Source organism: Lissotriton vulgaris, chromosome 10 (genome assembly GCF_964263255.1).
Source record: "Lissotriton vulgaris chromosome 10, aLisVul1.2, whole genome shotgun sequence".
In the NCBI taxonomy this organism is placed as follows: Eukaryota; Metazoa; Chordata; class Amphibia; order Caudata; family Salamandridae; genus Lissotriton; species Lissotriton vulgaris.
Genome location: NC_141698.1, coordinates 548,771,617 through 548,795,462, shown reverse-complemented (window position 1 = coordinate 548,795,462; position 23,846 = coordinate 548,771,617). Strand labels below are relative to the sequence as shown.

At 46.7% G+C, this 23,846-nt stretch overlaps 1 protein-coding gene across 1 annotated transcript in view; it reads right to left on the bottom strand.

Annotated features, from left to right (window-relative positions):
* Positions 1-23,626, bottom strand: part of NLRC3 (NLR family CARD domain containing 3) — a 1,491,832-nt gene extending 1,468,206 nt beyond the window's left edge. Inside the window, exon 1 of the mRNA XM_086941402.1 lies at positions 23,045-23,626. The gene's annotated coding sequence lies outside the window, so the exon portion shown is untranslated. The remainder of the gene's footprint in view (positions 1-23,044) is intronic.
* Between the last annotated feature and the right edge of the window lie 220 nt (positions 23,627-23,846).

Genomic DNA, 23,846 nt, shown 5'->3' with positions numbered 1-23,846 from the left:
ACATGTTTGTGAACAGTCCCGTAAGGCTGGGCAGAGCTACTTTCCAGGCCATACAGTCTTGTTTGGTGCAGCTGGTGTGGGCTGGTAAAACGCCAAGATGCAGCTGGGAAACGCTTATGTTACCATTTAACAGGGCGGGTTTAGAAGCTCCGGATATGCGATTATACTATCTTTGCGCACAAGCCCAAGTCATTCATTACTGGTTCTTTTCCCAACGCTATCTCCCTCGCCTGGCAGTGGAAGCGGATGCTGCATATCCGATCCCACTGACGGCTATGGTATTGCAGCATAGAACCTTAAAAGATGAGAAAAACTTTGACACAGTTGCACGTACCGTTAGGGCATGGGGGGCTTTAAATAATCAGGCAGGGTCCGAGAACATATACGCACCCTCTATGCCACTCAAGACACATCCAGATATCTCGGTTACTCAGGAGGTGGGTGCTCTGAGAATATTATCGGCAGCAGGACTTACCAAAATGGGGGACATGTATACGTTAATTACATTTGACAATTTTACCGCCGGGCTGCAACAAACTGTTATGCAACGGTTTGTTTATACCCGGCTGCGAGTGGCTGTCAGGGCCTTGGACCCAGCTTTTCCAGAGAGGCAGAGAATGTTAAAAGCCTGCAAGTCGCGATATCCAAATAGGATTTGAAAGGCCTCATCACCAGGCTGTATTTGGCCTCGCAAAGGGAAACAGAGGTGCAGAGCTTGTTGTATAAATGGAATGAACAGCTAAGTAGCCCGCTGCCTTGGGAGGATTGGGTGGAATGCTGTGCACTAACAGGCCGCCTAAATGCAAATTGTATCCTCTGCATGATTCATTTTAAGTTTTTGGATCAAACATATTATACGCCATTGAGACTGCAACGCTACGGCCTGCGTGAGGATGCTTGCTGTGTGGGATGGATGTGGCCGACTTTGTACATTTGGCCTGGACGTGCGGTCCGGTTCATAGCTTTTGGGTTGATGTAACTCGCACCTTGACAGCAAAGATAGGTGAAGTTGTGAACGGTGTGCCTGAGATCTGCTTATTGGGGCTGGTAAAGAAACTAAAGCCCTGTAACAGGCGTATAGTTGCTGTCACTGCCTTATTAGCGAAACAATTAGTAGGTAAGCTTTGGGGGGGAAAAGCTGCTCCAAAGGTGTCGCAAGGGTTGAAAGAGATACATACTGTAAAGAACAACTGGCCATATATGTGGAAACACTCCCGGAGGCGTCTCGGCCTAAAGATTTTTGGGCTCTGTTCACCTGTTTTATGTTACAGCACTCCAATGTGGAATTGTCTCCTCCTTCCTTCAGTTTACTTACAGTTCATTGGTGATAATTCTTCAATATGATAAGTTGATGGACAATAATCATTGACTTTTATTGCCTTAGTATGTACTGTTTCTTTTTTCTCTGTTTATTGACTAGCCACAGAGCGAACTGCTGCTTTTCGGGACCCACTGCCGATTTGGAAGGCAATTAAATCTGCTTGTGCTCGTGTCTTTGCCCACCCGCCTCCCGCCGTCTGACCCCTGTTCCAGCTCAGGGTCTGGCCGCAGAGCGGAGCGTGGTGTGGGGCTGAAAAACTACAGTGACCAGCATCCTCAGCGGCGCAATCCGCGTCAATCGCGCGCCAGGTGGCGCTTTAAATCACAGTCACCCCGGTCGAAGGGAGGAATCTTCCACAGAGCGAACTGCTGCTTTTCGGGACCCACTGCCGATTTGGAAGGCAATTAAATCTGCTTGTGCTCGTGTCTTTGCCCACCTGCCTCCCGCCGTCTGACCCCTGTTCCAGCTCAGGGTCTGGCCGCAGAGCGGAGCGTGGTGTGGGGCTGAAAAACTACAGTGACCAGCATCCTCAGCGGCGCAATCCGCGTCAATCGCGCGCCAGGTGGCGCTTTAAATCACAGTCACCCCGGTCGAGGGGAGGAATCTTCCACAGAGCGAACTGCTGCTTTTCGGGACCCACTGCCGATTTGGAAGGCAATTAAATCTGCTTGTGCTCGTGTCTTTGCCCACCCGCCTCCCACTGTCTGACCCCTGTTCCAGCTCGGGGTCTGGCCGCAGAGCGGAGCGTGGTGTGGGGCTGAAAAACTACAGTGACCAGCATCCTCAGTGGCGCAATCCGCGTCAATCGCGCGCCAGGTGGCGCTTTAAATCACAGTCACCCCGGTCGAGGGGGGGAATCTTCCACAGAGCGAACTGCTGCTTTTCGGGACCCACTGCCGATTTGGAAGGCAATTAAATCTGCTTGTGCTCGTGTCTTTGCCCACCCGCCTCCCGCCGTCTGACCCCTGTTCCAGCTCGGGGTCTGGCCGCAGAGCGGAGCGTGGTGTGGGGCTGAAAAACTACAGTGACCAGCATCCTCAGCGGCGCAATCCGCGTCAATCGCGCGCCAGGTGGCGCTTTAAATCACATTCACCCCGGTCGAGGGGGGGAATCTTCCACAGAGCGAACTGCTGCTTTTCGGGACCCACTGCCGATTTGGAAGGCAATTAAATCTGCTTGTGCTTGTGTCTTTGCCCACCCGCCTCCCGCCGTCTGACCCCTGTTCCAGCTCGGGGTCTGGCCGCAGAGCGGAGCGTGGTGTGGGGCTGAAAAACTACAGTGACCAGCATCCTCAGCGGCGCAATCCGCGTCAATCGCGCACCAGGTGGCGCTTTAAATCACAGTCACCCCCGCCTCGCGGGACGCCGGGGGAAGCCCGGGCCAAGGGCGGGCCCGTTCAAGACCGGGCAGGACTGGACTGGGCCACCTTATTGACAGTTTCACTCATCTGTCCCACCATACGGTAATCTACCTATCTCTGCCCTGCTGTGTGTTAGGGTTCTATATTAGCTTACTGACTCTTGCTAATTCTAACTGAAAGCATGTCACCAAGAACCACCAGAAGCAGCAAGCCATCTCATGCTGCTCAGACAATAGGCCCAATCGACCAATTCATCGCAAGGGCAAATGGCGCCATAAATCAAGGCGTCCTTTTGTTAGAAAGGAGGATCTCGCAGGACTTAGCCATAGCCAAGCGCTCCTCGCTGGGGCTATTGGCTGCAGCTAAGACCCCATTGCGTAACTCAGACAATTGTGCACTGTTAGAGCCACTCACGGTTCCGGGCACCATGGACTTATCAGTATCAATTGATCTTTCAGCCACACAATTGTCACACTCTCCTCAACTCCAATCACCTCTATCAATCGAGAGAACCCCGACTCTCTTCACAAACCCAACAGACGAGGATTTACACTCTCCAAATACGAGAGCCCAGAGGGAGGGAGCAATACCGAAAAAAAGAAAGGGGAGAAAAGGGAAAAAGAACACACCCCAGAAAACTAACCCACAGTTACAACAAGGATCCCCGATTCAACTCACCGTTCAATCCCCTCTCCTTAAGCAAGGTACAAGTCATTTATCACTACCCCAGCAACAGATATCATTAATCTTTCATCTGATATTCCCAACCCCAATCTTAGTGGCAAAGTGGGAAATGGGCAGGACCCTTGCACACAGGAAACTCACTTACTGGTTTCACTAGAGGCACTAATTAAATTATATATGAAACCCATTGAGCTAACTCTTGCCAAAATAGAAAAAACCTTAGCCTCACTATCTTCTGATCTAAAGACCAAAAAGACCTCAATCCCTACCGCCCCTGTGGTTCAAACACTTAATTCAAAATCCACCAAAAAAGGGGCACCTACTACCACTCAAGCACCTCAAGTACCCAAAACTGTGACTACTACAGTGGTAGTCCATCAAAAACCCTTACCCACAATTGTGCAGCAAACGCTACCACCAAATGCTGCTAAAACGGTCCCTGCCACACCTTCACTCCCAGCCCCATCCCAGGCACCAGTTCCTACTTGCACTTTACCTCCTACAATGAACCCAACAAAAACACCAGCCATAAAAAATGCTGCCTACAACACTAAACGCAATAAAGCTCGCTCAGTCCACCATCCCCCGGAAGCAACTCCATTTGTTGTCATCATGACCGGGGTTCCTGAGCTGAACCCAAACTCCGAGGAACCAGTATGGTCCTTAAAAAACAAAGTGTTACATTGGTTATCAACCAATAGGCCCCTTCCTCCTTATACCAACAATAGAGTTACTTCAGTTCGTAGGGTCCCTTGGGTAGGAAAAGAGTTAAAAACAATTCCCCGAGATTGTGTAATAATTAATTTTGAAGACCCCCAAATGGTGGAACACATCTCTTCCTGGGGCCCTCATCTATCCTCAGAAGGAATAGGCACAAAGAGACTGTCCTTCTTCTACCCCCCAGCTAACCGCTATGCCCCAGGTCCCGAGTGGAACTGGACCCAGGTGGGCAGCTGGAATAGAAGACTAGATTGGACAGATTGGTCGGGACATGGAGGCAGAGATGCCGCACTACTTTTTGACTGGAGGGGTGTCCCTACGTACAATAGATTTGAGTGTTTGGAGATGGTGGATTGACCACCATCCACAACCATTCACGACAACCTGAACCCCCCCTCTCCAGATTCACCACCACTCAATATACCTACACCTCCACTACCCCTGACCCCAACCCCCAGTCTTGTGCAACCATCATGTGCAGAAATCCCGTCCGACCCTGGAAAAGATGACAATAAATCCCTCTCTCTCCAAACCTTGCTACACCCAGTAAGTATAGCACAAGATACTACATCTTCGTCAACCTTGTTAGTATCTATATTATTCTGGAATGTAGCAGGTCTCCGATCAAAGCTCTCACTTCAATCCTGGCTAGAATTTGTATCTACCTACCAGATAATGTGCTTGCAGGAGACCTGGGCAGTTGACCCATTACATCTACAAGGCTATAAAACCTTCCACTCCCCAGCGAGTGCCACCACCCATGGTAGACCCATGGGAGGCCTAGTAGTATATATCTCTAATAACCTGATAGTAAGGAATATTTCCACCTTACATAGTACTCCGAACTATCAGGTCTTACTGATTATTTTTATTGATGGTACGTCATATTGTTTTATCAATTTTTATAACAATTTATCCCCAGAGGACTGTTCAAAAACTGTTTCTGAAATTTCCCATCTTATAAATGAACAATGTCTTAAGCTCTTACCATCTGCCTGTAATGTAATTTGGGGAGGGGATTTCAATGTACCATTGTGTGCTGGTTTTAAAAAAGGTACGTGCGGCCTTCTAGATGAACAAGACTGCCCATTGACACACTTCACCCATTCCCATCTAGGTGACTTTCTCAACGACAGTCTTACCTCGCTAGAATTGACGTTCGCAAACGAACTTGTTGATCCCCCTGTAGATTTCAGTCCCACTTTTCACGGTAGGGGCTGTTCAACCACCATAGATTTTATCTTATGCTCCTATTTTTTAAAGGGTAAACTTATTCAGTTTACCACTGGTTCAGAAGTTGCAGGTGATCATTTTCCTAACAGCATTACTCTTAAGCTAACTTCAAGCGATTTCCACCCTATTAGGAAGAGCCTATTGACTCAAAAATCTCTGACCATAGACAGAACTAACGGTTTTACCGTGAAATGGTCAAAGATTGACCCTACAACAATCACTAAAACGGTTATATCCAAGGCACTCCCATGGATAAATACCTGTTTGGCGGATGACTCCTCCCCCGAGCAAATTATATCTAGCTTCCGGGAGATCCTAAAAGTCATTCAGGCCATATTACTTCGCCACCACAAATCAGGAAACCAGACAGCCCCAAGATGGTTTAATTCGGCTTGTCGCAAAGCATTAACTGCATTAAAGAAGGCTTTACATAATCCAGTTAGAGATAAAATTGAAGTAGCTAAACTTAGATCCGAATATAAACAGGCCCAAATCAATTGTAAACGAGACCATAAGAAAAATCTATGGGCCCAATTACACGCGAGCAGCCGCAGCAAGGACTGCTCCCAGTTCTGGAAGATAGTTAAATCTCCCTTCCTGGCTGAAGCGAACTCGCATCAGCATCTGGATGTGGCTGTGCCTGCAGACGAGTGGGTGACTCACTTTTCCAAGATCTTTAGTGACCCCCCCCTCGGCCTGCGTCACACAGGTTGAATCAGTAGTCGATTCCCCCAGAACTGAGGTATTTCCAATAGATCTCCACTTTACTCTCAGTGAGATCATTCACACGTTAACCTCCTCTAAAACCGGAAAGGCCCCCGGCCCAGACGGAGTCCCCCTTGATATTTTTTGTCTCCAATATTGACCTATGGTCCCCTATCGTCACCCAGGTGATGGTGGCAGTATCAAAAATAGGTCTCTTGGACTCTTGGTCCTCCTCCATACTCCTCCCAATCTTTAAAAAGGGCGACAGAAACAACCCAGCCTGTTATAGGCCCATCTCCCTCCTGGATTCAATGGGGAAGGTCGCGGGACGCCTAATCCTGGAACTACTCCAGGATTGGGCGACCGAGAAGAACATCATTACTGACCTCCAGTATGGTTTCCAGGAGGGACTTGGTACCGTTGAACAGGCCTTAAAACTAACCCTTTTAATAGGCAAGTATGTGGGAGCAAAACGGGGCAATCTGTTTATGGTCTACGTCGACCTTAGTGCAGCGTTTGATTGCGAAATACACGCCAGGTTGTGGTCTATTCTGGAGGAACTGGGCGTTGATCCCCCACTTATCAAGTTTCTGCGAGAACTTTATTCTGATGCATCAGCTTGTGTAAGATACGGGGTGGGTGGAGAATTAACACCCTCATTCTCCATAACACGAGGAGTCAGACAGGGCTGTGTCCTGGCTCCCTTTCTGTTTAATTTATACACCAACGGGCTGGAAATAGCCATGCTAGAAGGGAGCCAGGACCTACCTACCATCAACCAACGCCCTATCCCAGCATTACTTTATGCTGATGACTCCGTTATATTTGCCCGAACCCTAGTACAGCTGCAAAAACAACTGGATAAATATTGTAACTATATGCTTTCTCTGGGTCTAAAAGTAAATAAAGGCAAGACCTTTGTCATGTACACAGGACCGAAGGTTAAAAATCCCAAACATCTATACATTGAACAAACCAAATTGGAACGAACTAGGGAATATCCCTATTTAGGTATTTTAATCGACAACCAATTAACCTGGAAAAGGGCAATGGCAAGCAGGAAACTGCTCTATCAGAGAGCGACCTCCGCGCTTGTCTCCTTCTCCAGAAAATTGGGCAAACCTGCTCCATCCGAGTTGCTCAAAATTTATAAAGCTAAATGTCAAAGCATTGCAACATATGGCGCAGGTGTTTGGGGCCATGTAAACACTGAAGATCTACAAAAAATACAAAATGGTTTTATAAAATACCTACTGGCACTTCCGCAGAGTGCTCCGATATACGGCTGCCACATAGAGCTTGGTATCGACTACCTCACAGATAACATCAAATGTCAACCAATCCTCTTATGGCACCGTATTTGGAGCAAACCCCAATGCCATCTAACGCGTGCCCTGATCTCAGATTGTTTAAAGATGGTGTCCTGGAAGAAAATTCCTTGGTTGACGTATGTTTTTAACTTTTTGAAAGACCTGAACCTTACACACTACTTCACGGATCCTCCTTCAATAGTAGATATAAGCAGAAATGCACTAAAAAATCAATGTCTCACCCACCTAAGAGAACTGCGCCTTTCTGGTGAAGTATTTAAACAAACTAATGTGCAAGTTCTGTCGGTCCAAGTTTCTCCAGGTATCCAGCCCTATCTCACTTTTTACTTATCGAACTATGAAAAATACCTTTTAACAAGGTTCCGTTTCAATTTGTTTTTCCGCCTTGTCACATTTCCGACTAAGTCAAACTGGTCACAAGACCTAGTCGAAAGTCCGTGTGATCATGTCTCTCCCCAAACGACTATGCACATTGTTTTGTTTTGTCGTTATTACATTGAATCACGTAAGCGTTGGATCATTCCACTGTTGCGCCAAATGGGGCTGAGAACCTGTCGTCCGGCATTCTTAGCTCTTCAGCACCTAGACTCACAATATGTGGCAAAGAACGTAGTGCTCTTTCTAAAATCATGCTTAACTATCCGTAATGCCATGGAGACAATGTTTGATTGAGTTTGTGATCTTCTGAATCAATCAATTCTTGTACTATGAATTACAGTATAATCTTTTATATTTTTATCCTGTAACATAATAATGTGTTTTTATGGAAATGTATTACCTTATATGATGTACTTTTTATGATTATCAATACGTTAATCGAATAAAAGATTTTTGAATTGAATTGACTAGCCTTCATGGGCAATTGCACTGTAGATGGGTTATAGAGGGGGTAATTAGGCAGATTTGACATTGTAATCTGCATATATGTCATACATGCCCCATATACTGTATGATTTGCCTTGCATGGATCTATGTGCTCGCCAAAATGTCAATTATTTAAAAAAAAAATTTAAAAAATTAAGCATTTACGCATGCACATTTCAGAGAGGCTGCATCTTCTCTATGATAGAATCTGTTAATATTGGCAGGGATGAGGTATGCCCTGCATACTATGCAAAGTTGGGGAAGCTTGAATCTGGCACATCTGGAACCCTACAGCAGTGAAGCCCATTCCCGGTCAGTACAGGGGCGTGACAGGTCTGCCTCCAAGCGCTGTTGCAGATTAAGCAGTTGCGGGACAGTGTGAAATCAAAGAGACTCCACAAACCAACATACGAGGAGACTACCTTTACCCATAACCTGTAAATATTGTATTGTAAGGTGCATCTGCAACTCTGTGGTCCTGTCTCCTCCGTAGCACCCCCTGTGTAGTAATCAGGGAATTGTGGATCAGGAACTGACACAGTGGTAACCCATTCTCCTCCACAAGTATCTCATACGAGAGCAAAGCGTCATCCCTATAGAGGTCCCCCAGGGTATGTATGTCCGCAGCGTGCCACACCGGCAGCTCCATCAAAGTTTTAGTTCCAGCGGTCCTAGGTGTGCCCAACAGAACCAGCCCCTTGTGCATAGGGGCGTAAGTGTCTAGTGATGCGAAGGCATCTGAGGTAGCATCTATGTGCGACCCTCAACAACACCTACTCGGGTGGGTGCACCTTTGCCCAGGGCTGAAATAGACATATGATGGCTGCTACAGTCCAGCCCAGTGAGGACGTGGCTGAATCTGAGAGGTGCGCTCCTGGAAGTCACTTCACGGTCCCCAGGGTGTAGCAACCACAGTACCCTTCTTAGAACTATTTCTGGGCCCACTGGAGACCAGGGGATGACTGGAACTTCTGTCTATGAGCTGAGAAGAACCGCAATGACTGGACCTGCTCTCCCTATTGTACCCAGGACAAAGAAGTGAAATCCAAAAGTCATAAGGTTTTATATACAAGCTACAGGATCACGTAGTAAAAAAAGGCCTTCCCTGCAACTTCCTTGCTGACCAGTTCCAACTGGCCTCTTCAGGAGTGAGTCTTGACTGCTAAGTGATGTCCTCATGCTATTGGACCCCTGGCTGGTGTTAAAGTGTACTCTTCCTAACGTTTACTGAAACCTGGGACTTATACCCTTTTTGGCTCCAAATACCTTTGGAGGACAGGAACCAACCTGCCAAGCCAATCCGATGGAAGTGTGTTGACGATAGACAAACAGTCATGTTGCTCCAACTCTGAGCTCTTTGGCAGCTGCAAATCCAATTCAATGGTAATACACAAAGAAGGCATTCAGTCTCATTGAGCCCCCTTTGGCTACAACCTGTAGTCTTGCCACGCTACAAAAATCTGGGCTCCCAAAAAAGTGACTATGTCTGAAGATAGAAATGTTCAACAGTTAAAGGTACAAAAAGTATCTGGCTGACAAGGGACCTTCTGTGGGCACAAAATTCAAATTTCTCCCGCTTGGAGCTTTCCCCCAAAAGGTCCACGGCCTCACCGAGATCTCATCCAGGTGCTATCAGACATCGTGGAGCCCTCTTTGGCCACACCCTGCTGCCTAGTCCGGGTGAAGACTTCAGTCTTCTATTTTAGAGACTGAGTCCAAAGGTAAAAATGTCCGACCGGGCCGAACCTGGTTTTTATATCCAACCTGAGCTCAATCGGGTTAGCCTTAACCACATTGGTGCTCATGGCGGCTCCCGGCCGTCATGAGTGTGAAAAGTTGGCCTGATATGTAGTGCTCACTATTCTAGTGATCACTGTGTATCATTCCAAACGACCCTTATTGACGATTGGTTGTAAGTCAACCTTTAGACCAGCTATCCTAGTAGCATGGACAAGAGCAGTCTTTAGGCTAAACTCTAGAGGGCGTGTTAAGCCAACTGTTATACCATCACATATACCCCTTGAACACCAAGTGAAAGGACACCACACAAGTGGTTATGAAAATAAAAGTATATTTATTTAGAACACAACAGCCCTGGACTCTTTATGAGGACAGGGCGCTAAGCACAATACAAAGCTCTTAAAGAAATACTGAAAGTCGCACAATTTACACAAATGCCCGAGGGGCACGAAAAACTATATACTCTAAAAGTGGAATGCGAAATTACTAGCAGGTAAGTACTACTCTAATAGGCTTTAGGATCGCTAGGACTGGACTACTGAACCTTCAGATTACTAGCAGGAGGCCTAGGGAGATCGGGTGCAGAGTGTGCACTCTCACGCGGGATGCGGGACAAAGTCTATGGATGCTAGATTTCGTAAAGTTAGTGTTATCGGACGAATCCGACTAGGTAGAGCTGAAACGAAAAAGGATCTGGACACTTAGATAGTTAAGCTATGCTGGAGCACCGAAATCCTCAGGTTACCTAGCCCAGGGGCTGCGGCTGCATAGGTCTGAAAAGACGTCGGGAATCCTCGTTGCAGTCTATGGAGCCTGAAAGAAGAAGTTGCTGGCAGGCGACCAGTGATGAAGTTCGAAGTGATCCAAGCCTGGATCGAAGATGGAGGACACCTGTAAGCAGAGGGGACCAAGTTCTGAATCACTAGCCAGTGATTAGATGGGCACCAGGATGGCACCGGACGAAGTCACCTCGACCAGGTGAGTGGGCGACGCTGGGCTCTGCAGTCTCTCGGACCAGGAGGCGTTGTCGGCGACCAGGATGGAGGTGCGAGCTGTCCCACGATGGTATCTGCTGTCGACGTCGCTGGACCCAGGATTGGGGCAACAAGTCTTGGCAAATGCAAGCCCACGCGGTGGACTCAAGATGGCGTCTGGAGTGGACCAGGAGGGTCCGGGGTGCTCCCCTGTTGGAGGGGAGCAAGGGCCAGTCTGGAGCAACCAGACCAGCGGTGTTGTCGTCGTGGTACGTCGTCAAGAGGGCTACAAGCCAGCGGGCAAGTAGCCGGACAACGCGGTGAGCAGCAAAGAGCAGAAGGGCCCCACGCAGATCTCGTGGATGCTGGGGGGCTGGACTTCGGTGCTGGAGCTGCTCAGGGTTAGGGCTTCTCAAACCCCAAAGCACTCACTCGAGGATCCCTCGGCGGTCGTGCTGGATAAGCGTCGTGCAGTTCTGAAGATGGCCGGTCCCTCGAGGTCTCGTCACACCCACGGATCTCAGCTGGGCTGATGATGTAGGTAGAGGTCAGAGGTGCCAGGGAAGCCGGGTCTCGTCGTGCTGGTCGGTCGAATTCCTGAGGAAGGACGTGCAGCAAACCGCAGTGTTCTTAGTTGGTGCCCGCAGATGCAGGGTGACTACTCCTTAGCCACAAGGGAGAAATCTTGAGAAGAAGTCTCGAGTTCCTTTCGTAGAAAGTAGTTTCAGGATTCAAAGATGATCTAATTTGGAAGGGTCCCCGCTCCCACCTTTATACTAAAGAAAGGTGCTGGTACGGGACTGGGTCCTGCCCATGGGTGGGACCAGGAAGGGGGGTGGTTACACCCCTCTCCCATGCCGGACTTTCCCCAGCTCAGGGGCTGGTGTGCCCCTGGAACTGGTTCAAACTGGCAGATGCACAGTGAGCACCGGGGTGCCACTTGCAGTCACCTTCCTATTCAGCCCTGCCTACCTAGGATACACAAAACCCTGTCTGGGATGGTGCTAGCACCGCCCCTGACAGGAAACCCTTTGTCCAAGCTCCCCTCGCTGGAAGGACTCCCAGCTGCAGGGGGTCAGACTTGTGTCTTTGGTGGCAGCATCCATTTTGTGATGCTGAGGCTCGAGTTAACTTTAACCGGGGTTCACAGTTACATACATGTCGTGTCCCTCTAGAAGGGTGGAAGGCTAACCCCGTCGCCAGAATTGGCGAGGGGTTAGTATTCCAATTCGTATGACACCTTACTCGACATGTTTTGATAAAGCGATACCAAAGATAGCAAATAACCGCGAGGATTATAATGCACTTAAGAGTATATGGTACGCGTTATCATACAACAGCTATTAGGACTTGGTTCCGCAAGCTGCAGACGGGCTCAGCTCATGCCAGAGCACCATCTCACATAATTCCAAGCACTCTGCCTTCAGGATTGTTAAGGCCTGCCATAGGAGTGACTGATAGGAATACATGTGTCTATTTTCGGGTTAGATGTAGGTATACTATATCTCAAGCAAAGGGTGATTACACCACCTTGCCCCAGCTGTCGCGCAGCCAGTTGTGTCAGATTTAGATGGCCAGCCAGGGGAGGCATAATACATGCTGCAGCCCCTGGTAGGCCCTGGGTACACCTATGCCATGAGTTACAGGGTCTGATAAGGTGACTCAGTATCCAATTAGATATGTACCTACGGTACATGGAATCCATTTTACAGAGAGAGCAGTAGGCCTGGGGTCCTGATTGGCAGGGTCCCAGGCCAACTATGTCAAAAACCAGCTAAAACATAAGGCAAAAAGTTGGGGGCAACCATAGTCAGGAGCTACCCTCCTACAATGAGTTACAGTAGGCGTGTGCTCATGACGGCCGGGAGCCGTCTGAACGTTGCTGCTCCGCCCACGAGCTATTAATTCCCCGCCTGTGCGGGAGAATTATTCAGTGGGCGGAGTTCTGATGGCTTTGCCGTCATGAGAACACGCCCACTGTGATGTATGACAGCCGGGAACCATCATAAGTATCGCAGCGCCACGCCCAACCCTGCCCCCCCTGGCACTGTGGCGAAATTCGCACCCAGCAAAGAAGTTAACTAACTTCTAGGTACTGGTTAAGCACAACCAAATGACCGCAAAAGGCGCTTAGCTCTTTATGGGCCATTTTTATATTTAACTTTAAAACTTAATAAGTCTAGTTCCCCCTATTGGATATTTGCAGTTTTTTGGTTTTAATTTTTAAATTAACTCTATTTTTCTAAATTGCTTTGGAAGTGTTCTTATGTTGATTTTGACTGTATTAATGTTGTTTTGGTACTGCATACAAACTTTAAACATTGCCTATAAATTAAGCCTGTCTTCTCTGTGCCATAGTTATCCAGGTGCTGTACCCAGGTTACTTTAGTGACGTTGAGGGTTAACCCTCACAAGTGTTGTGGTTATTACTCAAGGTGGGTATTCATTCAATCTCTCAGCCAAAACTCCAGTTTCCCAAACCAAAGCTCTTGCATAATACCACTCTTCCCGGGGACCTACCAAAATGGAAACAGATGAGATCGGTAACTCTAGAGTTTGTTAAAGGTGACGTATTGATCTGCTGTGTGCGGCAGTCCTGCCTCTGATACTAACACCTAAGCAAGAACAGGTAGTTTGTGCCACGCTGCATTGCCACAGGCCAGGCCCTTTGATGTTGGATGAAGGGTAACTTCTAAGAGGCCTGAAGATGTACTGTGTCAAGCATGAACAACTCATCCATTCAATTTTTTCTTTCCATTCTGGGAATTGGAGTACTATTCAATTATAAATTAAGGAATGCAAGTAGTACAATACAAAGAAAAATATTTCAGGGCTGGATAATCAACTGAAATGAGACTCTGAAAGATAAAAAATGACAGTCTGGCTTTCTAATGCATTTCAGTGATTTGTTTATTAGGGTCAGGAGTCTAATCGTAGCATAAGATTGTATTAAATATGGTGTGTTTTATACAGGCACAGATATACACATGAAACATTCATGGGCACTCATTCAAATATGCACAATTCACATACAAGAATGATTATACACCTGTAAAGGACCTTATGTTTTCAACGACATCTTTAGAAAGTCCTGTTTTTTTGTACAACACTGTTTGGCATTCTGGCACTTTTAACCCTTCCCTTACATTCATCAAGTCAAGTCAAGATACACTTTATACGATTTAAAAATATTAAATCATAAAAGCACATTACAATAAGCGAAAATATATCAATTCATGTAGATAAAATTTAACAGGTATATTAAAAATAACATCTGTACAAAAAGAAGAACTGTAAACTGATTTCAGTGCACGGCCATGACATACATAAAAACAATAATCATGTAATTGAAGGAAGGACCTTGCATAGTTTCCTAGTTCTGACCACCCCTTTCCGATATTTTACAATGTGGTCAGTAAAAATGTCATCATCTAGGAATTGTAGCTTAATAAAAGCAGGTCGGCATAGTCTCAGTCCTTGCATTTTCAGAAAAGGCAGGATCCATATTTTCCTGATTAAAATATAAAACTTGCAGAATAATATAATGTGGATTGTTGACTGTACAGATATTTTGTCGCAGGGGGCATGGGCAAAGGGAGCGTGACCAATCATTTATCTGAGGGAATGTGACCAAGTTATGGAAGATGCCTAGGCGTAGGCACGTCAGTAACAACGTGTCACAGTATCTTGGGGTGAATAGTAGATAAGGTTGTATGCCTGGTTGGGTCAAGAGCAATTGATTGGCTCTGGCTGATTCATAATATTAGAGGATAAACTAATCGTCTCCAAGTAATTGATACATAGTAACTTTAATTCCTTCTTCGTAATGAGAGACAGACTATCGGGGCTAATAAAGTACTCGGAACGATCTACGTCATGCAGAAAGTTTTTAACATATGCGAGCCAAAGAATACATTGTACCCGTTGCAAGTTCAAGGAGTCTTTTATTACGTCCCGGTTGAGACCAGAAGTAACACTAGTCCAAACCTTGTGCCATAATAAAAATGTATGTATGTCGTTACAACGCATGCTTTTTCCACGCATGCTTTTACAATGCAAGTCGTTACAACGACTTGCGTTGGGGGGCACTGGATAGTGAATAGTTTAATTTACTATTTCAACTCCAGTCCCCGTGAATAGTAGGGAAGGTTTTAGATAGTAAATTAAACTATTCCCTATCCTACAGCGCTGTAACGACTTGCGTTGTAATTCCTGCGTTGTAAAGGTACTGCGTTGAGAACGTTTTGTTGTAAAGGATGTTTCCCAATAAAAATTGGCTGGATTTTAATTAGTGCGGACAGGTATGACAGTCCCAGTTCGGCGTGACAAATATACATGGCCATGCTATTCGGGACAGTTAGAAGATATCATAGAAACCTATTCTCAGCTAGCAGGAGGGACTCTACGTTTGCATAACCCCAAATACCAGCTCCATACAGAGCAACTGAAGTACATTTGGCTTTGTATATTGTCAAGGACGTTAATGGGACGCTTTCCTAACTTCCTGGCAGAGTTGATCAAAGCTCTTATGGCTTTCGTAAACAGCAATTTTCTAGCGTTAATGGCTTTTGCCCATGAGCCTTCTATCGAACACAATGCCCAAATATGAGAAGTGGTTGCCAAATTCAAGTTTTGTGTTATTTATAAATATGTCATGGCGCTTGATGCTGGGCTTGCTACATTTCATAATGAATGTTTTGGTAATATTAACATTAAGGTCTAGGCTTGAGGTATAAGATGCAAAGCTCGATACAATATTCTGCAAGCCGATCGGAGTGCAGGCTAACAAGCCTGCATTGTCAGCGTATAAAAGTGCACCAATTGGCCTTTTGCCTAAGCTAGGTAGATCTTGGCATTCCCTCAATAGAGTGTCACCCAGACTATTTATATAGAGGGTAAAGAGGAGTGGAGCTAGCACACACCCTTGCCTTACCCCCTTCCTGACAGGGAAGCTGTGACTAAGTTCATCAGTTCTACCATAGCGCACCATGGCCCGGGCATCTAGGTAAGACTGTTTAGAAAAATTAATTAGTAGCATTTCCACCCCCATGGCCTCTAAGATGCACCACAGCTTCTGGTGATTGACACAGTCAAACGCCGACGAAACACAAAAAAATCTCCCCTTTTTTGCCTGAGTATATTATCCCAGTATAAGACTCAGGTTCAAACTCTGTTCCACAGTACCTAAACCTAGACGGAATTCATACTGTAATTCTGAGATGACACGTGTGTCCTCAGCTCACGACTGCAGTCTATTTAAAACAACGCACCCGGCCACTTTCACAAGGGAGTCCAACCGTGATATAGGTCTGTAGCAGGCGGGTCGTTGCGGTTGCCTTTCTTAAAAATAGACACAAGAATGGACTCCGTCCAAGTCAGAGTGAAGCCTTGAGTACAACAGGCCCTGGTTAGAAGTGGGCCCCAGAGCAGGGGGCTCGATTTATATAGATCTACTAGTATGCTGTCTGGTCCTGGTGCTTTTCCACCTATACTTGCGTTAATGGCCAGAATCACCTCATCCACATTAAAATCAATGCTGATTGAAGGTAGCTTAAGGAGCCCGATCTTAGGTCCTCGCCAATGATGTAATATGCGCTGTTGCAGTATAAGCTGGAAAAATGGGTCACCCTTTGCTCTTCCCCAACCGTGTTTTCAAAGCTGAGTGAGTTTTTAGGGGTCAAGAACGGGGCGTTCACAGCCTTCCAAAAGCCTTTCATGTCCTTTGTAGCAGAAGCTTGCTTAAGGGCCTGCCACAGTTCAGATCAAATGGCCTCTTTTCGAGGGACATTTTATATGCTGCCCTGGCCCTTTTTATTGCTTCTTGATCTCTCATCGGCTTGTGTAGGGCAGGTTTCAGAACTGCATACGATTTGCTACACTGGGAATCAAACCAGCCTGGCTTGCTATTAGCGTTTTTATGGGATTCTGTTATTAAGTTATTTTGAATGGCCTGTGAGATTTTTCAGGAGTTGAAAATATTCGGATCCACGGCTGTCTCGTCAATGCAGACAGAGAAGTCTGTTTTACAGCTAGTTAAAAGCGACTTAGTTAATTGCAAAGTATCTACTCCCGCCCATCTAATCATGTATCCGTTGGATCTATTGATGAGAATATTTTGTGAAGGCTCGGTGGCCATATGTCTATTGGATAACACTTTGGTCGGCAGATCTAGGGTAACACTAATGGGAAAGTGATCACTAAAGACGGCAGTGTGAGTTTTAAAATTATATGTTTCATCAGCGTATCTATTTGATATTAAAAGAAAATCTATGGTTGAACATGACCCTTGGCCGTTAAAAGTACTACTAAACGGTATGGGTGGTGAGCAAAGGTCGTTGGCGAATCCCAAGTCCATGGTATATTAAATCAGGTTTAACTTTTCTCAGAGGGGTAATGCAAACAATGAGAGATATCTATCTCGTCATCAGGTAATAAACCGCAATATCCTCCTTCAGCATGAGTACAAAGGCCCATGTTGAAGTCCCCTCCCCAAATTATGCAAAGATCTTTATTTGTGTTCCCATTGATAGTATCCAGGTCCTCCTCAAGCTGCCTTAAGACTTACTTTGTTTTCAGGGAAGGAATATTATTGTAAAAGTTTAAGAGAACAGTGCAATGGGATTTATCAGTATGCATTTTTAAAACCTGATATTAGATTCCACAAGGGCCACCCTTCTTGCATTCAACCTGTGAGATATGAAGGTACATAGGCCACCCTTTTTCCTCCCGTGACTGGAGAAAACAGCCGGGGTAAAAAATGTTTTAAATCCGTTAAAACGTTGAATAACATCTAACCAGGTTTCCTGATAGCATAATATATCGAAGTCATAAACTAATTCAACACAGTCAGGATTAGACAATTTAGTAATTAAACCTGCCACATTCCAAAAAAGTATGTTCATTAGGCTAGACCTAAGTTCACCCTCAGTAACACGCTTAGTATAAACACAGTCAGCGTTGAGAATGTTAGAGTGGTGATCAGTATTAATTAAAGGGTGTGGGTGGTGGGTATTTACAATTGTCGAATGGAGTCCCTGCTTGTTGTTACCAGGTGCGATACAATCGTCAACCACTACACTGTCTGGCTGGACATCGACAGGTGGCTCCAGGCTTCGGTGGGTAGAATTATCAGTTAAAACTATAATATTGCTTTGGTCATTATGAGTAGGCTCCTTGAGATCCATGGATGGCAATTTTAGGCTAGGGGATTATTTTCAATGTTCCAGCTTTGCTCTGCATGACTAGTTGTAGGAATAAGTCAATCTATGTCTTCCAGGGATGTGATTATGTCGGATCTATTTTGTACGGGTAGGCTAAACTGGTGGTAAATATTGGGGATTATAGGTCTCTGCTTAAAGGGTTGGTGAAAAAGGTTCCTTGAGGGGTAGAAGTATCCTAGAGACAATACATTTATTCCTCTTGTGACACATAATCGCTACGGAGTCTGCATAGACTCTCGTGTACCATTCTCGGAGATCTAAAAAGGAGTGTTTATTCCCTTCTACCCACCCATCATACTCTTCTCGCCATTTTGAACTCCCCGAACAGGGCCTCTGTTAACCCGGTTTTAGTACCGAGCCAGCAGAGAGCCTTGTTTCTCAGTGCCTCCCATGTTTCATTTGCCTGGGGGGTAGGAAGCGGTGCATTCGCTAAAATGATGGTATGTGGGGTGGCTTCTGGGGACAGATTCAGCCTCACCTCCTCCCTGTCCATGGGGATTGAATGAGGAATGGATGGCAGTTGATGTTTCACTAGGCTTAAAGCATTGTTATGTTTTAAGCTAATTGTACTCTTGGGTCCTAAAGATGCTTTATCTGAGGGGTGCGAGTGATTAGCCTGGGAAGAAGAATCCACAATTCCATTATCCAATACACACTCTGAGGGGTTATACGAGAGGTTGGTAGGACATACTTCATAGCCTTTTCTTAATGGATCCTCAATGGCTGTTACCCAAGCCAACATTTTTTCTAAGGGGGCTGTGGAGTGGATATGAAGTGCTTCTATACCCAAACCCTCTCCTGTAGCAGCAGCAGTCTGTGATGACCCATTTTGGCTAATCATTTTACTTATTACAGTGTCCAGGTGTTCTAGATGACCCCGGAGTAAGAAAAAAGCTGTTGTCAAACAGTTCTTTAAGTTGTGCAAAGACAGTATTGAGAGCACTTCCCCCATCAATATCCGACACAGTATACCCAGGGGCATTACATGTAGAGTTGGTATGTATCCTGATGTTCTCACAACCACGGAAGCCACGGACGAAGGAGGAAGCATCGACGTGCTGGGGGTTGAATGGACCTCCATTACCCTTTGTCCAGACTTGGCTCATGAGGCATTGATCCCTATCTCTCTAAGCTTATTACATAAGAAGTACTGATATAGCTAGGGACACGTGTAAATATAAAATTATCTTTACACATTGATAAATAGTACATCATCACTTTCCTTTGTACATACACCCTTTATCTTTTGTGGAATAACATGAGTGATTGACAGGGGGATCCAACCCTGGTCCTGACGAAGGGGATTAGCGCCCGAAACATGTTGACCCGCACAGGAGAGTAAGCTCATTAACTTGCTTTACCTCTCCGAATCACTTTTTTTAACAATACCAGCCAGTGTCTATTAAATAGTTTTTTCTACCACTAGGCCAGGTATTTTTTAAACAACACTTATTCACAACACTGACCCTACTGACACTCACTCCCATTCACTCACATAGCACCCACAATAAAAGGTGCTCCAGCGTAGTCGCTTGTCGCAGCACTGCCCCGTCCCGCAGCGGGGCGGGAAGACCGCGATGATGAAGCATGACACCAAGGGCCCTTTTGGTGTGTGAGGGGTATTTTAACACAGAGTGTGCATTCCACGAACATCAGGATACATACCAGGATACATACCAACTCCACGTGAGGTGGACCTTTGTTGATTAATTATACTTTCAGGAGAGGAGGATAGGCCCACCCTGGTGCCGCTGAGCACCACCTCTTCACTCCCCCCATTGATATTTTTATATTGCATTACATGTAGATACAGGTGGAGCAGTGCCGGTTTGTGTACTGATGGTGCAGGTTGACTCACTGAGGCCACTTCTGTTGTTTAGATTTTTGGGTGCCCGCCCCCCTCCTCCGTTTCCCTGACGCTCTTCTCAGCTTATCCTCTGTATAGGGTTTAGGGATCCGTGACCTTGTGGCTATACTTGGCCCATTTAGAGTGTCCGTGGAGGATACTTCAAAGTCAATTACTGGGGAGGACTGAGGCTAGCCATGCGCGGTGGGGTACGAGCAAATTGGGGTGGCGTCGCCCGGACGATACGTCCTAAGGAAGAGCCCCTCTTCAGGGATAGAGGTTCTAAAGATAGTCACCTCTCCGTCAGTTCGATCTCATGGCTAAGTCTTGATTCGGCCTTGCCGATAAAAGCATTCAAGGTACCCACCACTCCCTTGCGTTTGCTCATTGTGAAAATCAAGAATGGACAGCGCCACAAAGCACAATTTGAAATAAGAAAGCAACGTGAGACACCCCAGTAAATGTAGATTGTGGGACCAAGTATCCCGTTGTTCCGTTGTTAGGGGGGTTGCCCAGCCCAGCTTCCTTCGGGTTCAGACAGGCGTGAAGGGCCCGCCCTTGGCCCAGGCAGGCCCGTACGCATCCCGCGCTGCGAGAGGTGCAAGGCCTCTGAATACGCCTCCTGGCGTGTGCGTTGCCGGCTCATGGGCGGCAAGTGCTGTGGGAATTGGAGTTCTCTGCCCCAGGTGCCGGTAAGACGTCCCGCGCTGTGGGAGGTGCAGAGCCTCTAAATACGACTCCTGTCGTGTGCGTTGGCGGCTCATGGGCCTCAAGTGCTGCCGGGAATTGGAGTACTCTGCCCCTGGTGCCAGTAAGACGTCCCAAGCTGCGGGAGGTGCAGGGCCTCTAAATACGCCTCCTGGCGGGTGCGCTGGCGGCTCCCGGGCCGCAAGAACTGCTCGGAATTGGAGTTCTCAGCCCCCGGTGCCGGTAAGACATCCCGCGCTGCTTGAGGTGCAGGGCCTCTAAATACACCTCCTGGCGTGTGCGTTCGCGGCTCACGGGCCACAAGTGCTGCCGGGAATGGGAGTTCTCTGACCCCGGTGCCGGTAAGACGCCCCTTACATTCATAAAAGAAAACCTAAAGCCCCAGAATGCACTCATTTGTTACTGGAAAAAAAAATAACTGGCTGAGGGTGTCACATGTGGAATGGCCTACTTGGTAGAAAGGATTGACAGAAAAAAACAAGCATTTGCAATGCAATAAGTCTTGCATTTACAAGACTTTGTGCTATTGGAACTGTAAATGTCAATAACTTAAATTCTTGCAAATGCGAGACCTATTCAATTGCAAATATTGCTTGCTTCCAAGAGCTGCATGCTGCGCTTGTACTTAATCGAGGCCACACCCATTTCACTAAACGAGCAGTGTCTAAAGAAAGGAGCGTGGCCACTATTAAGTGCAAGCGCAGCATGAGGCGCTTGGAAAATGCCCACAAAAAAATGTGTAAAGCAATAGGAGTTTAAGCTATTGTCATTTACAATGCATATAGCTCAAACTTTCCTAAATGCGGGTCCTATGGCATTGCAAACAAGCAGCCGCCATTGTCACTGCTGCTTGGAATGTGAAAGCGTGCACGGCGCACTACATATAAGGAAAGCACATTGTGCATGCAGTAGGGCAAAACCCATTAAAGAAAATAGTGCTTTCACAGTAAATAACACAAACGATGTAACAACTGCAATAAAAGGGCCAGTCCTTATGGGAAGTTATGAATGAAAACAAGGCGGTACTGAGGACAGATTAACAAGCCGATTACCGAATCAGAAGCCAGCATTTACAAAGGACAAAGACACAAGCCAATGAAAAATATGGATGAGGAGTTGGCAGAGATTCAAGTGCTTACTCCAAAACAGCATGCCTCGCAGCGCATGCGCTGTCCAGGCTTAACCTTAAAAATACACTCCCTCTTTATGACTTTGTTAAATAGATTTATTTTTGGTTTGTTGCTTTAAATATTTGCCTTTATTTTCCACACCTACAATATGAACAAGAAAAGTGTTGTAAGTATTGATTTCCAATATTTCGTTTTACCATACTCCTCTCAAACATCTTCAAAGGCTGAGTTTAAATCATAAAGCTTCCTTAGTTCTGCTTCTTTTACCTCCCACTTTTGGAGACCCCTCATTTTTGTCATCAGGCTTATAGCCCTGGTTTTATGGGCTGGGGGCGAGGGGTATTTCTTTATGCACCTCAATCTTCGTTCACCACGGACTGGCCACCAGGGCACAAGTGCTAAAAAAAGGAGTGGGGGACGCTGACGTCACGACAGGAAGTGACATCACGAAAGGTGGCTTGCACCATCAGACTCATTGCCTCCCCTCGCTCACCCCTTAGATGCGATTGCATCAGAGAAGCCAGCGCGTGAGCAGCGTTCTGAATGAGCTCCAATCTCGCCCCAGAGAGGCCAAAGAGTGAATGTGTGGCTCCATTTTCTCAAGTTATCGAGCTCCTGGTAAAATAAGTGGGGGTACGCTGTCCACCCGCATAGTACCCTGTCTCGAGCCCTGCTCGCCGCTGCTTAATTTATATTAGAATAATAATAGTATTAATAATAATAACAATAATAATGTGGAGTGTACAAAGTATTTTTTTCAGGAGCCAACCTCTGACGCAGCCAGTACCATAGCAAGGAAGTCATGGGCCCTGGTGCAAGCAAGGAAAATACCACCTTCTACTGCTGTTCGGGTAGTCAAAAACTGCAATTATCATAATTCAATCTGGCCCTAGGAGTTCTAAATCCTGGTGCCAACGAACTGGCTGCTGCACAGATGGTAGCTGCACCCCTGGACTCAGCAGAATTAGAAGTTGTCTTTCTTCCGCTACCCAAACTCCCTCTCTTTCTTACTCTTGACGTTTTCATTCGTACAATCTTCCTATTGTCACTGTTTTCCTATCATTCTCACGCTCCTTTTCTCCCTTTTCACTGGCCCTCTCTTGCTCCCAACTGAGCATGACAAATAAATGGCGGTCCCCAAAACTGAGAGCACATGCCACCTGCAGCAGCAACCACCGACACACAGCACCGAAACTCGCCTCACTTACTTTAAAATGTGAAACCTAGAAGTAGACGCAGGCAGCGCCTCCATGGCAAGCACCACAGCTTCCAGTCACATGGAGACGGCGGGGTTGAGAGCTTGGCCTGCCAGCGCGGGGCCTCCAATCCCAGACCGAGAGAACACAGAGCCAGGCGCTCCACTGACCCAAATATAAGTGGTGCGACGGTTCCTGTCAGGTCGACCCCAGGATTCTGGCTTCAAATCCGTGCGTCAAAGAGCGTAGAACAAGGAACGCAAAAGGTGCGTCTCGAGACAGCCGCGCGCTCAGTCAGAGCCACTCTCGTCCAGCCCCCCCTGGCGACATACAGCTGAATAACCGCCACAGAAGAGTAACGCGGGCCCCAACCTTTCGGGGGGTGGAGAGCATTCAGCCCAAGGCCAATCAATATATTTTAGATATGAGAGACTCGGGGGGCTTCTTGCCACGTTCTCCAGGTGGGCACCATCATTTTGCCTGCTTCGACTAAGCCACCAATGTTTCTCAAATTATTTAATTTTCCGTTACATTTCGCCCCTCCTTTGTGCTGTTTTGAGAGTAGAGATCAGCAAAGTCTAACCCCTCCCTCCCAGCCCTCGGCCATCTCACCTCTTCCTGTACTGAGGCTTCGTCGAGCGATTCTCTTCCTTCCTGTCAGGTTGTGCTGCTGTCAGACCCCTGAGCCGGAGAGGTCTGAGGCCTGTGTAGAAGCTACAGGTGAAACCCGCGTCCTAACAACTCTGTTCTGTGGTGTTGTGTATTAGTGTTTGTAGGTCGTGAAAGTCACTAGCTTAGCACTGAGATGCAGGTA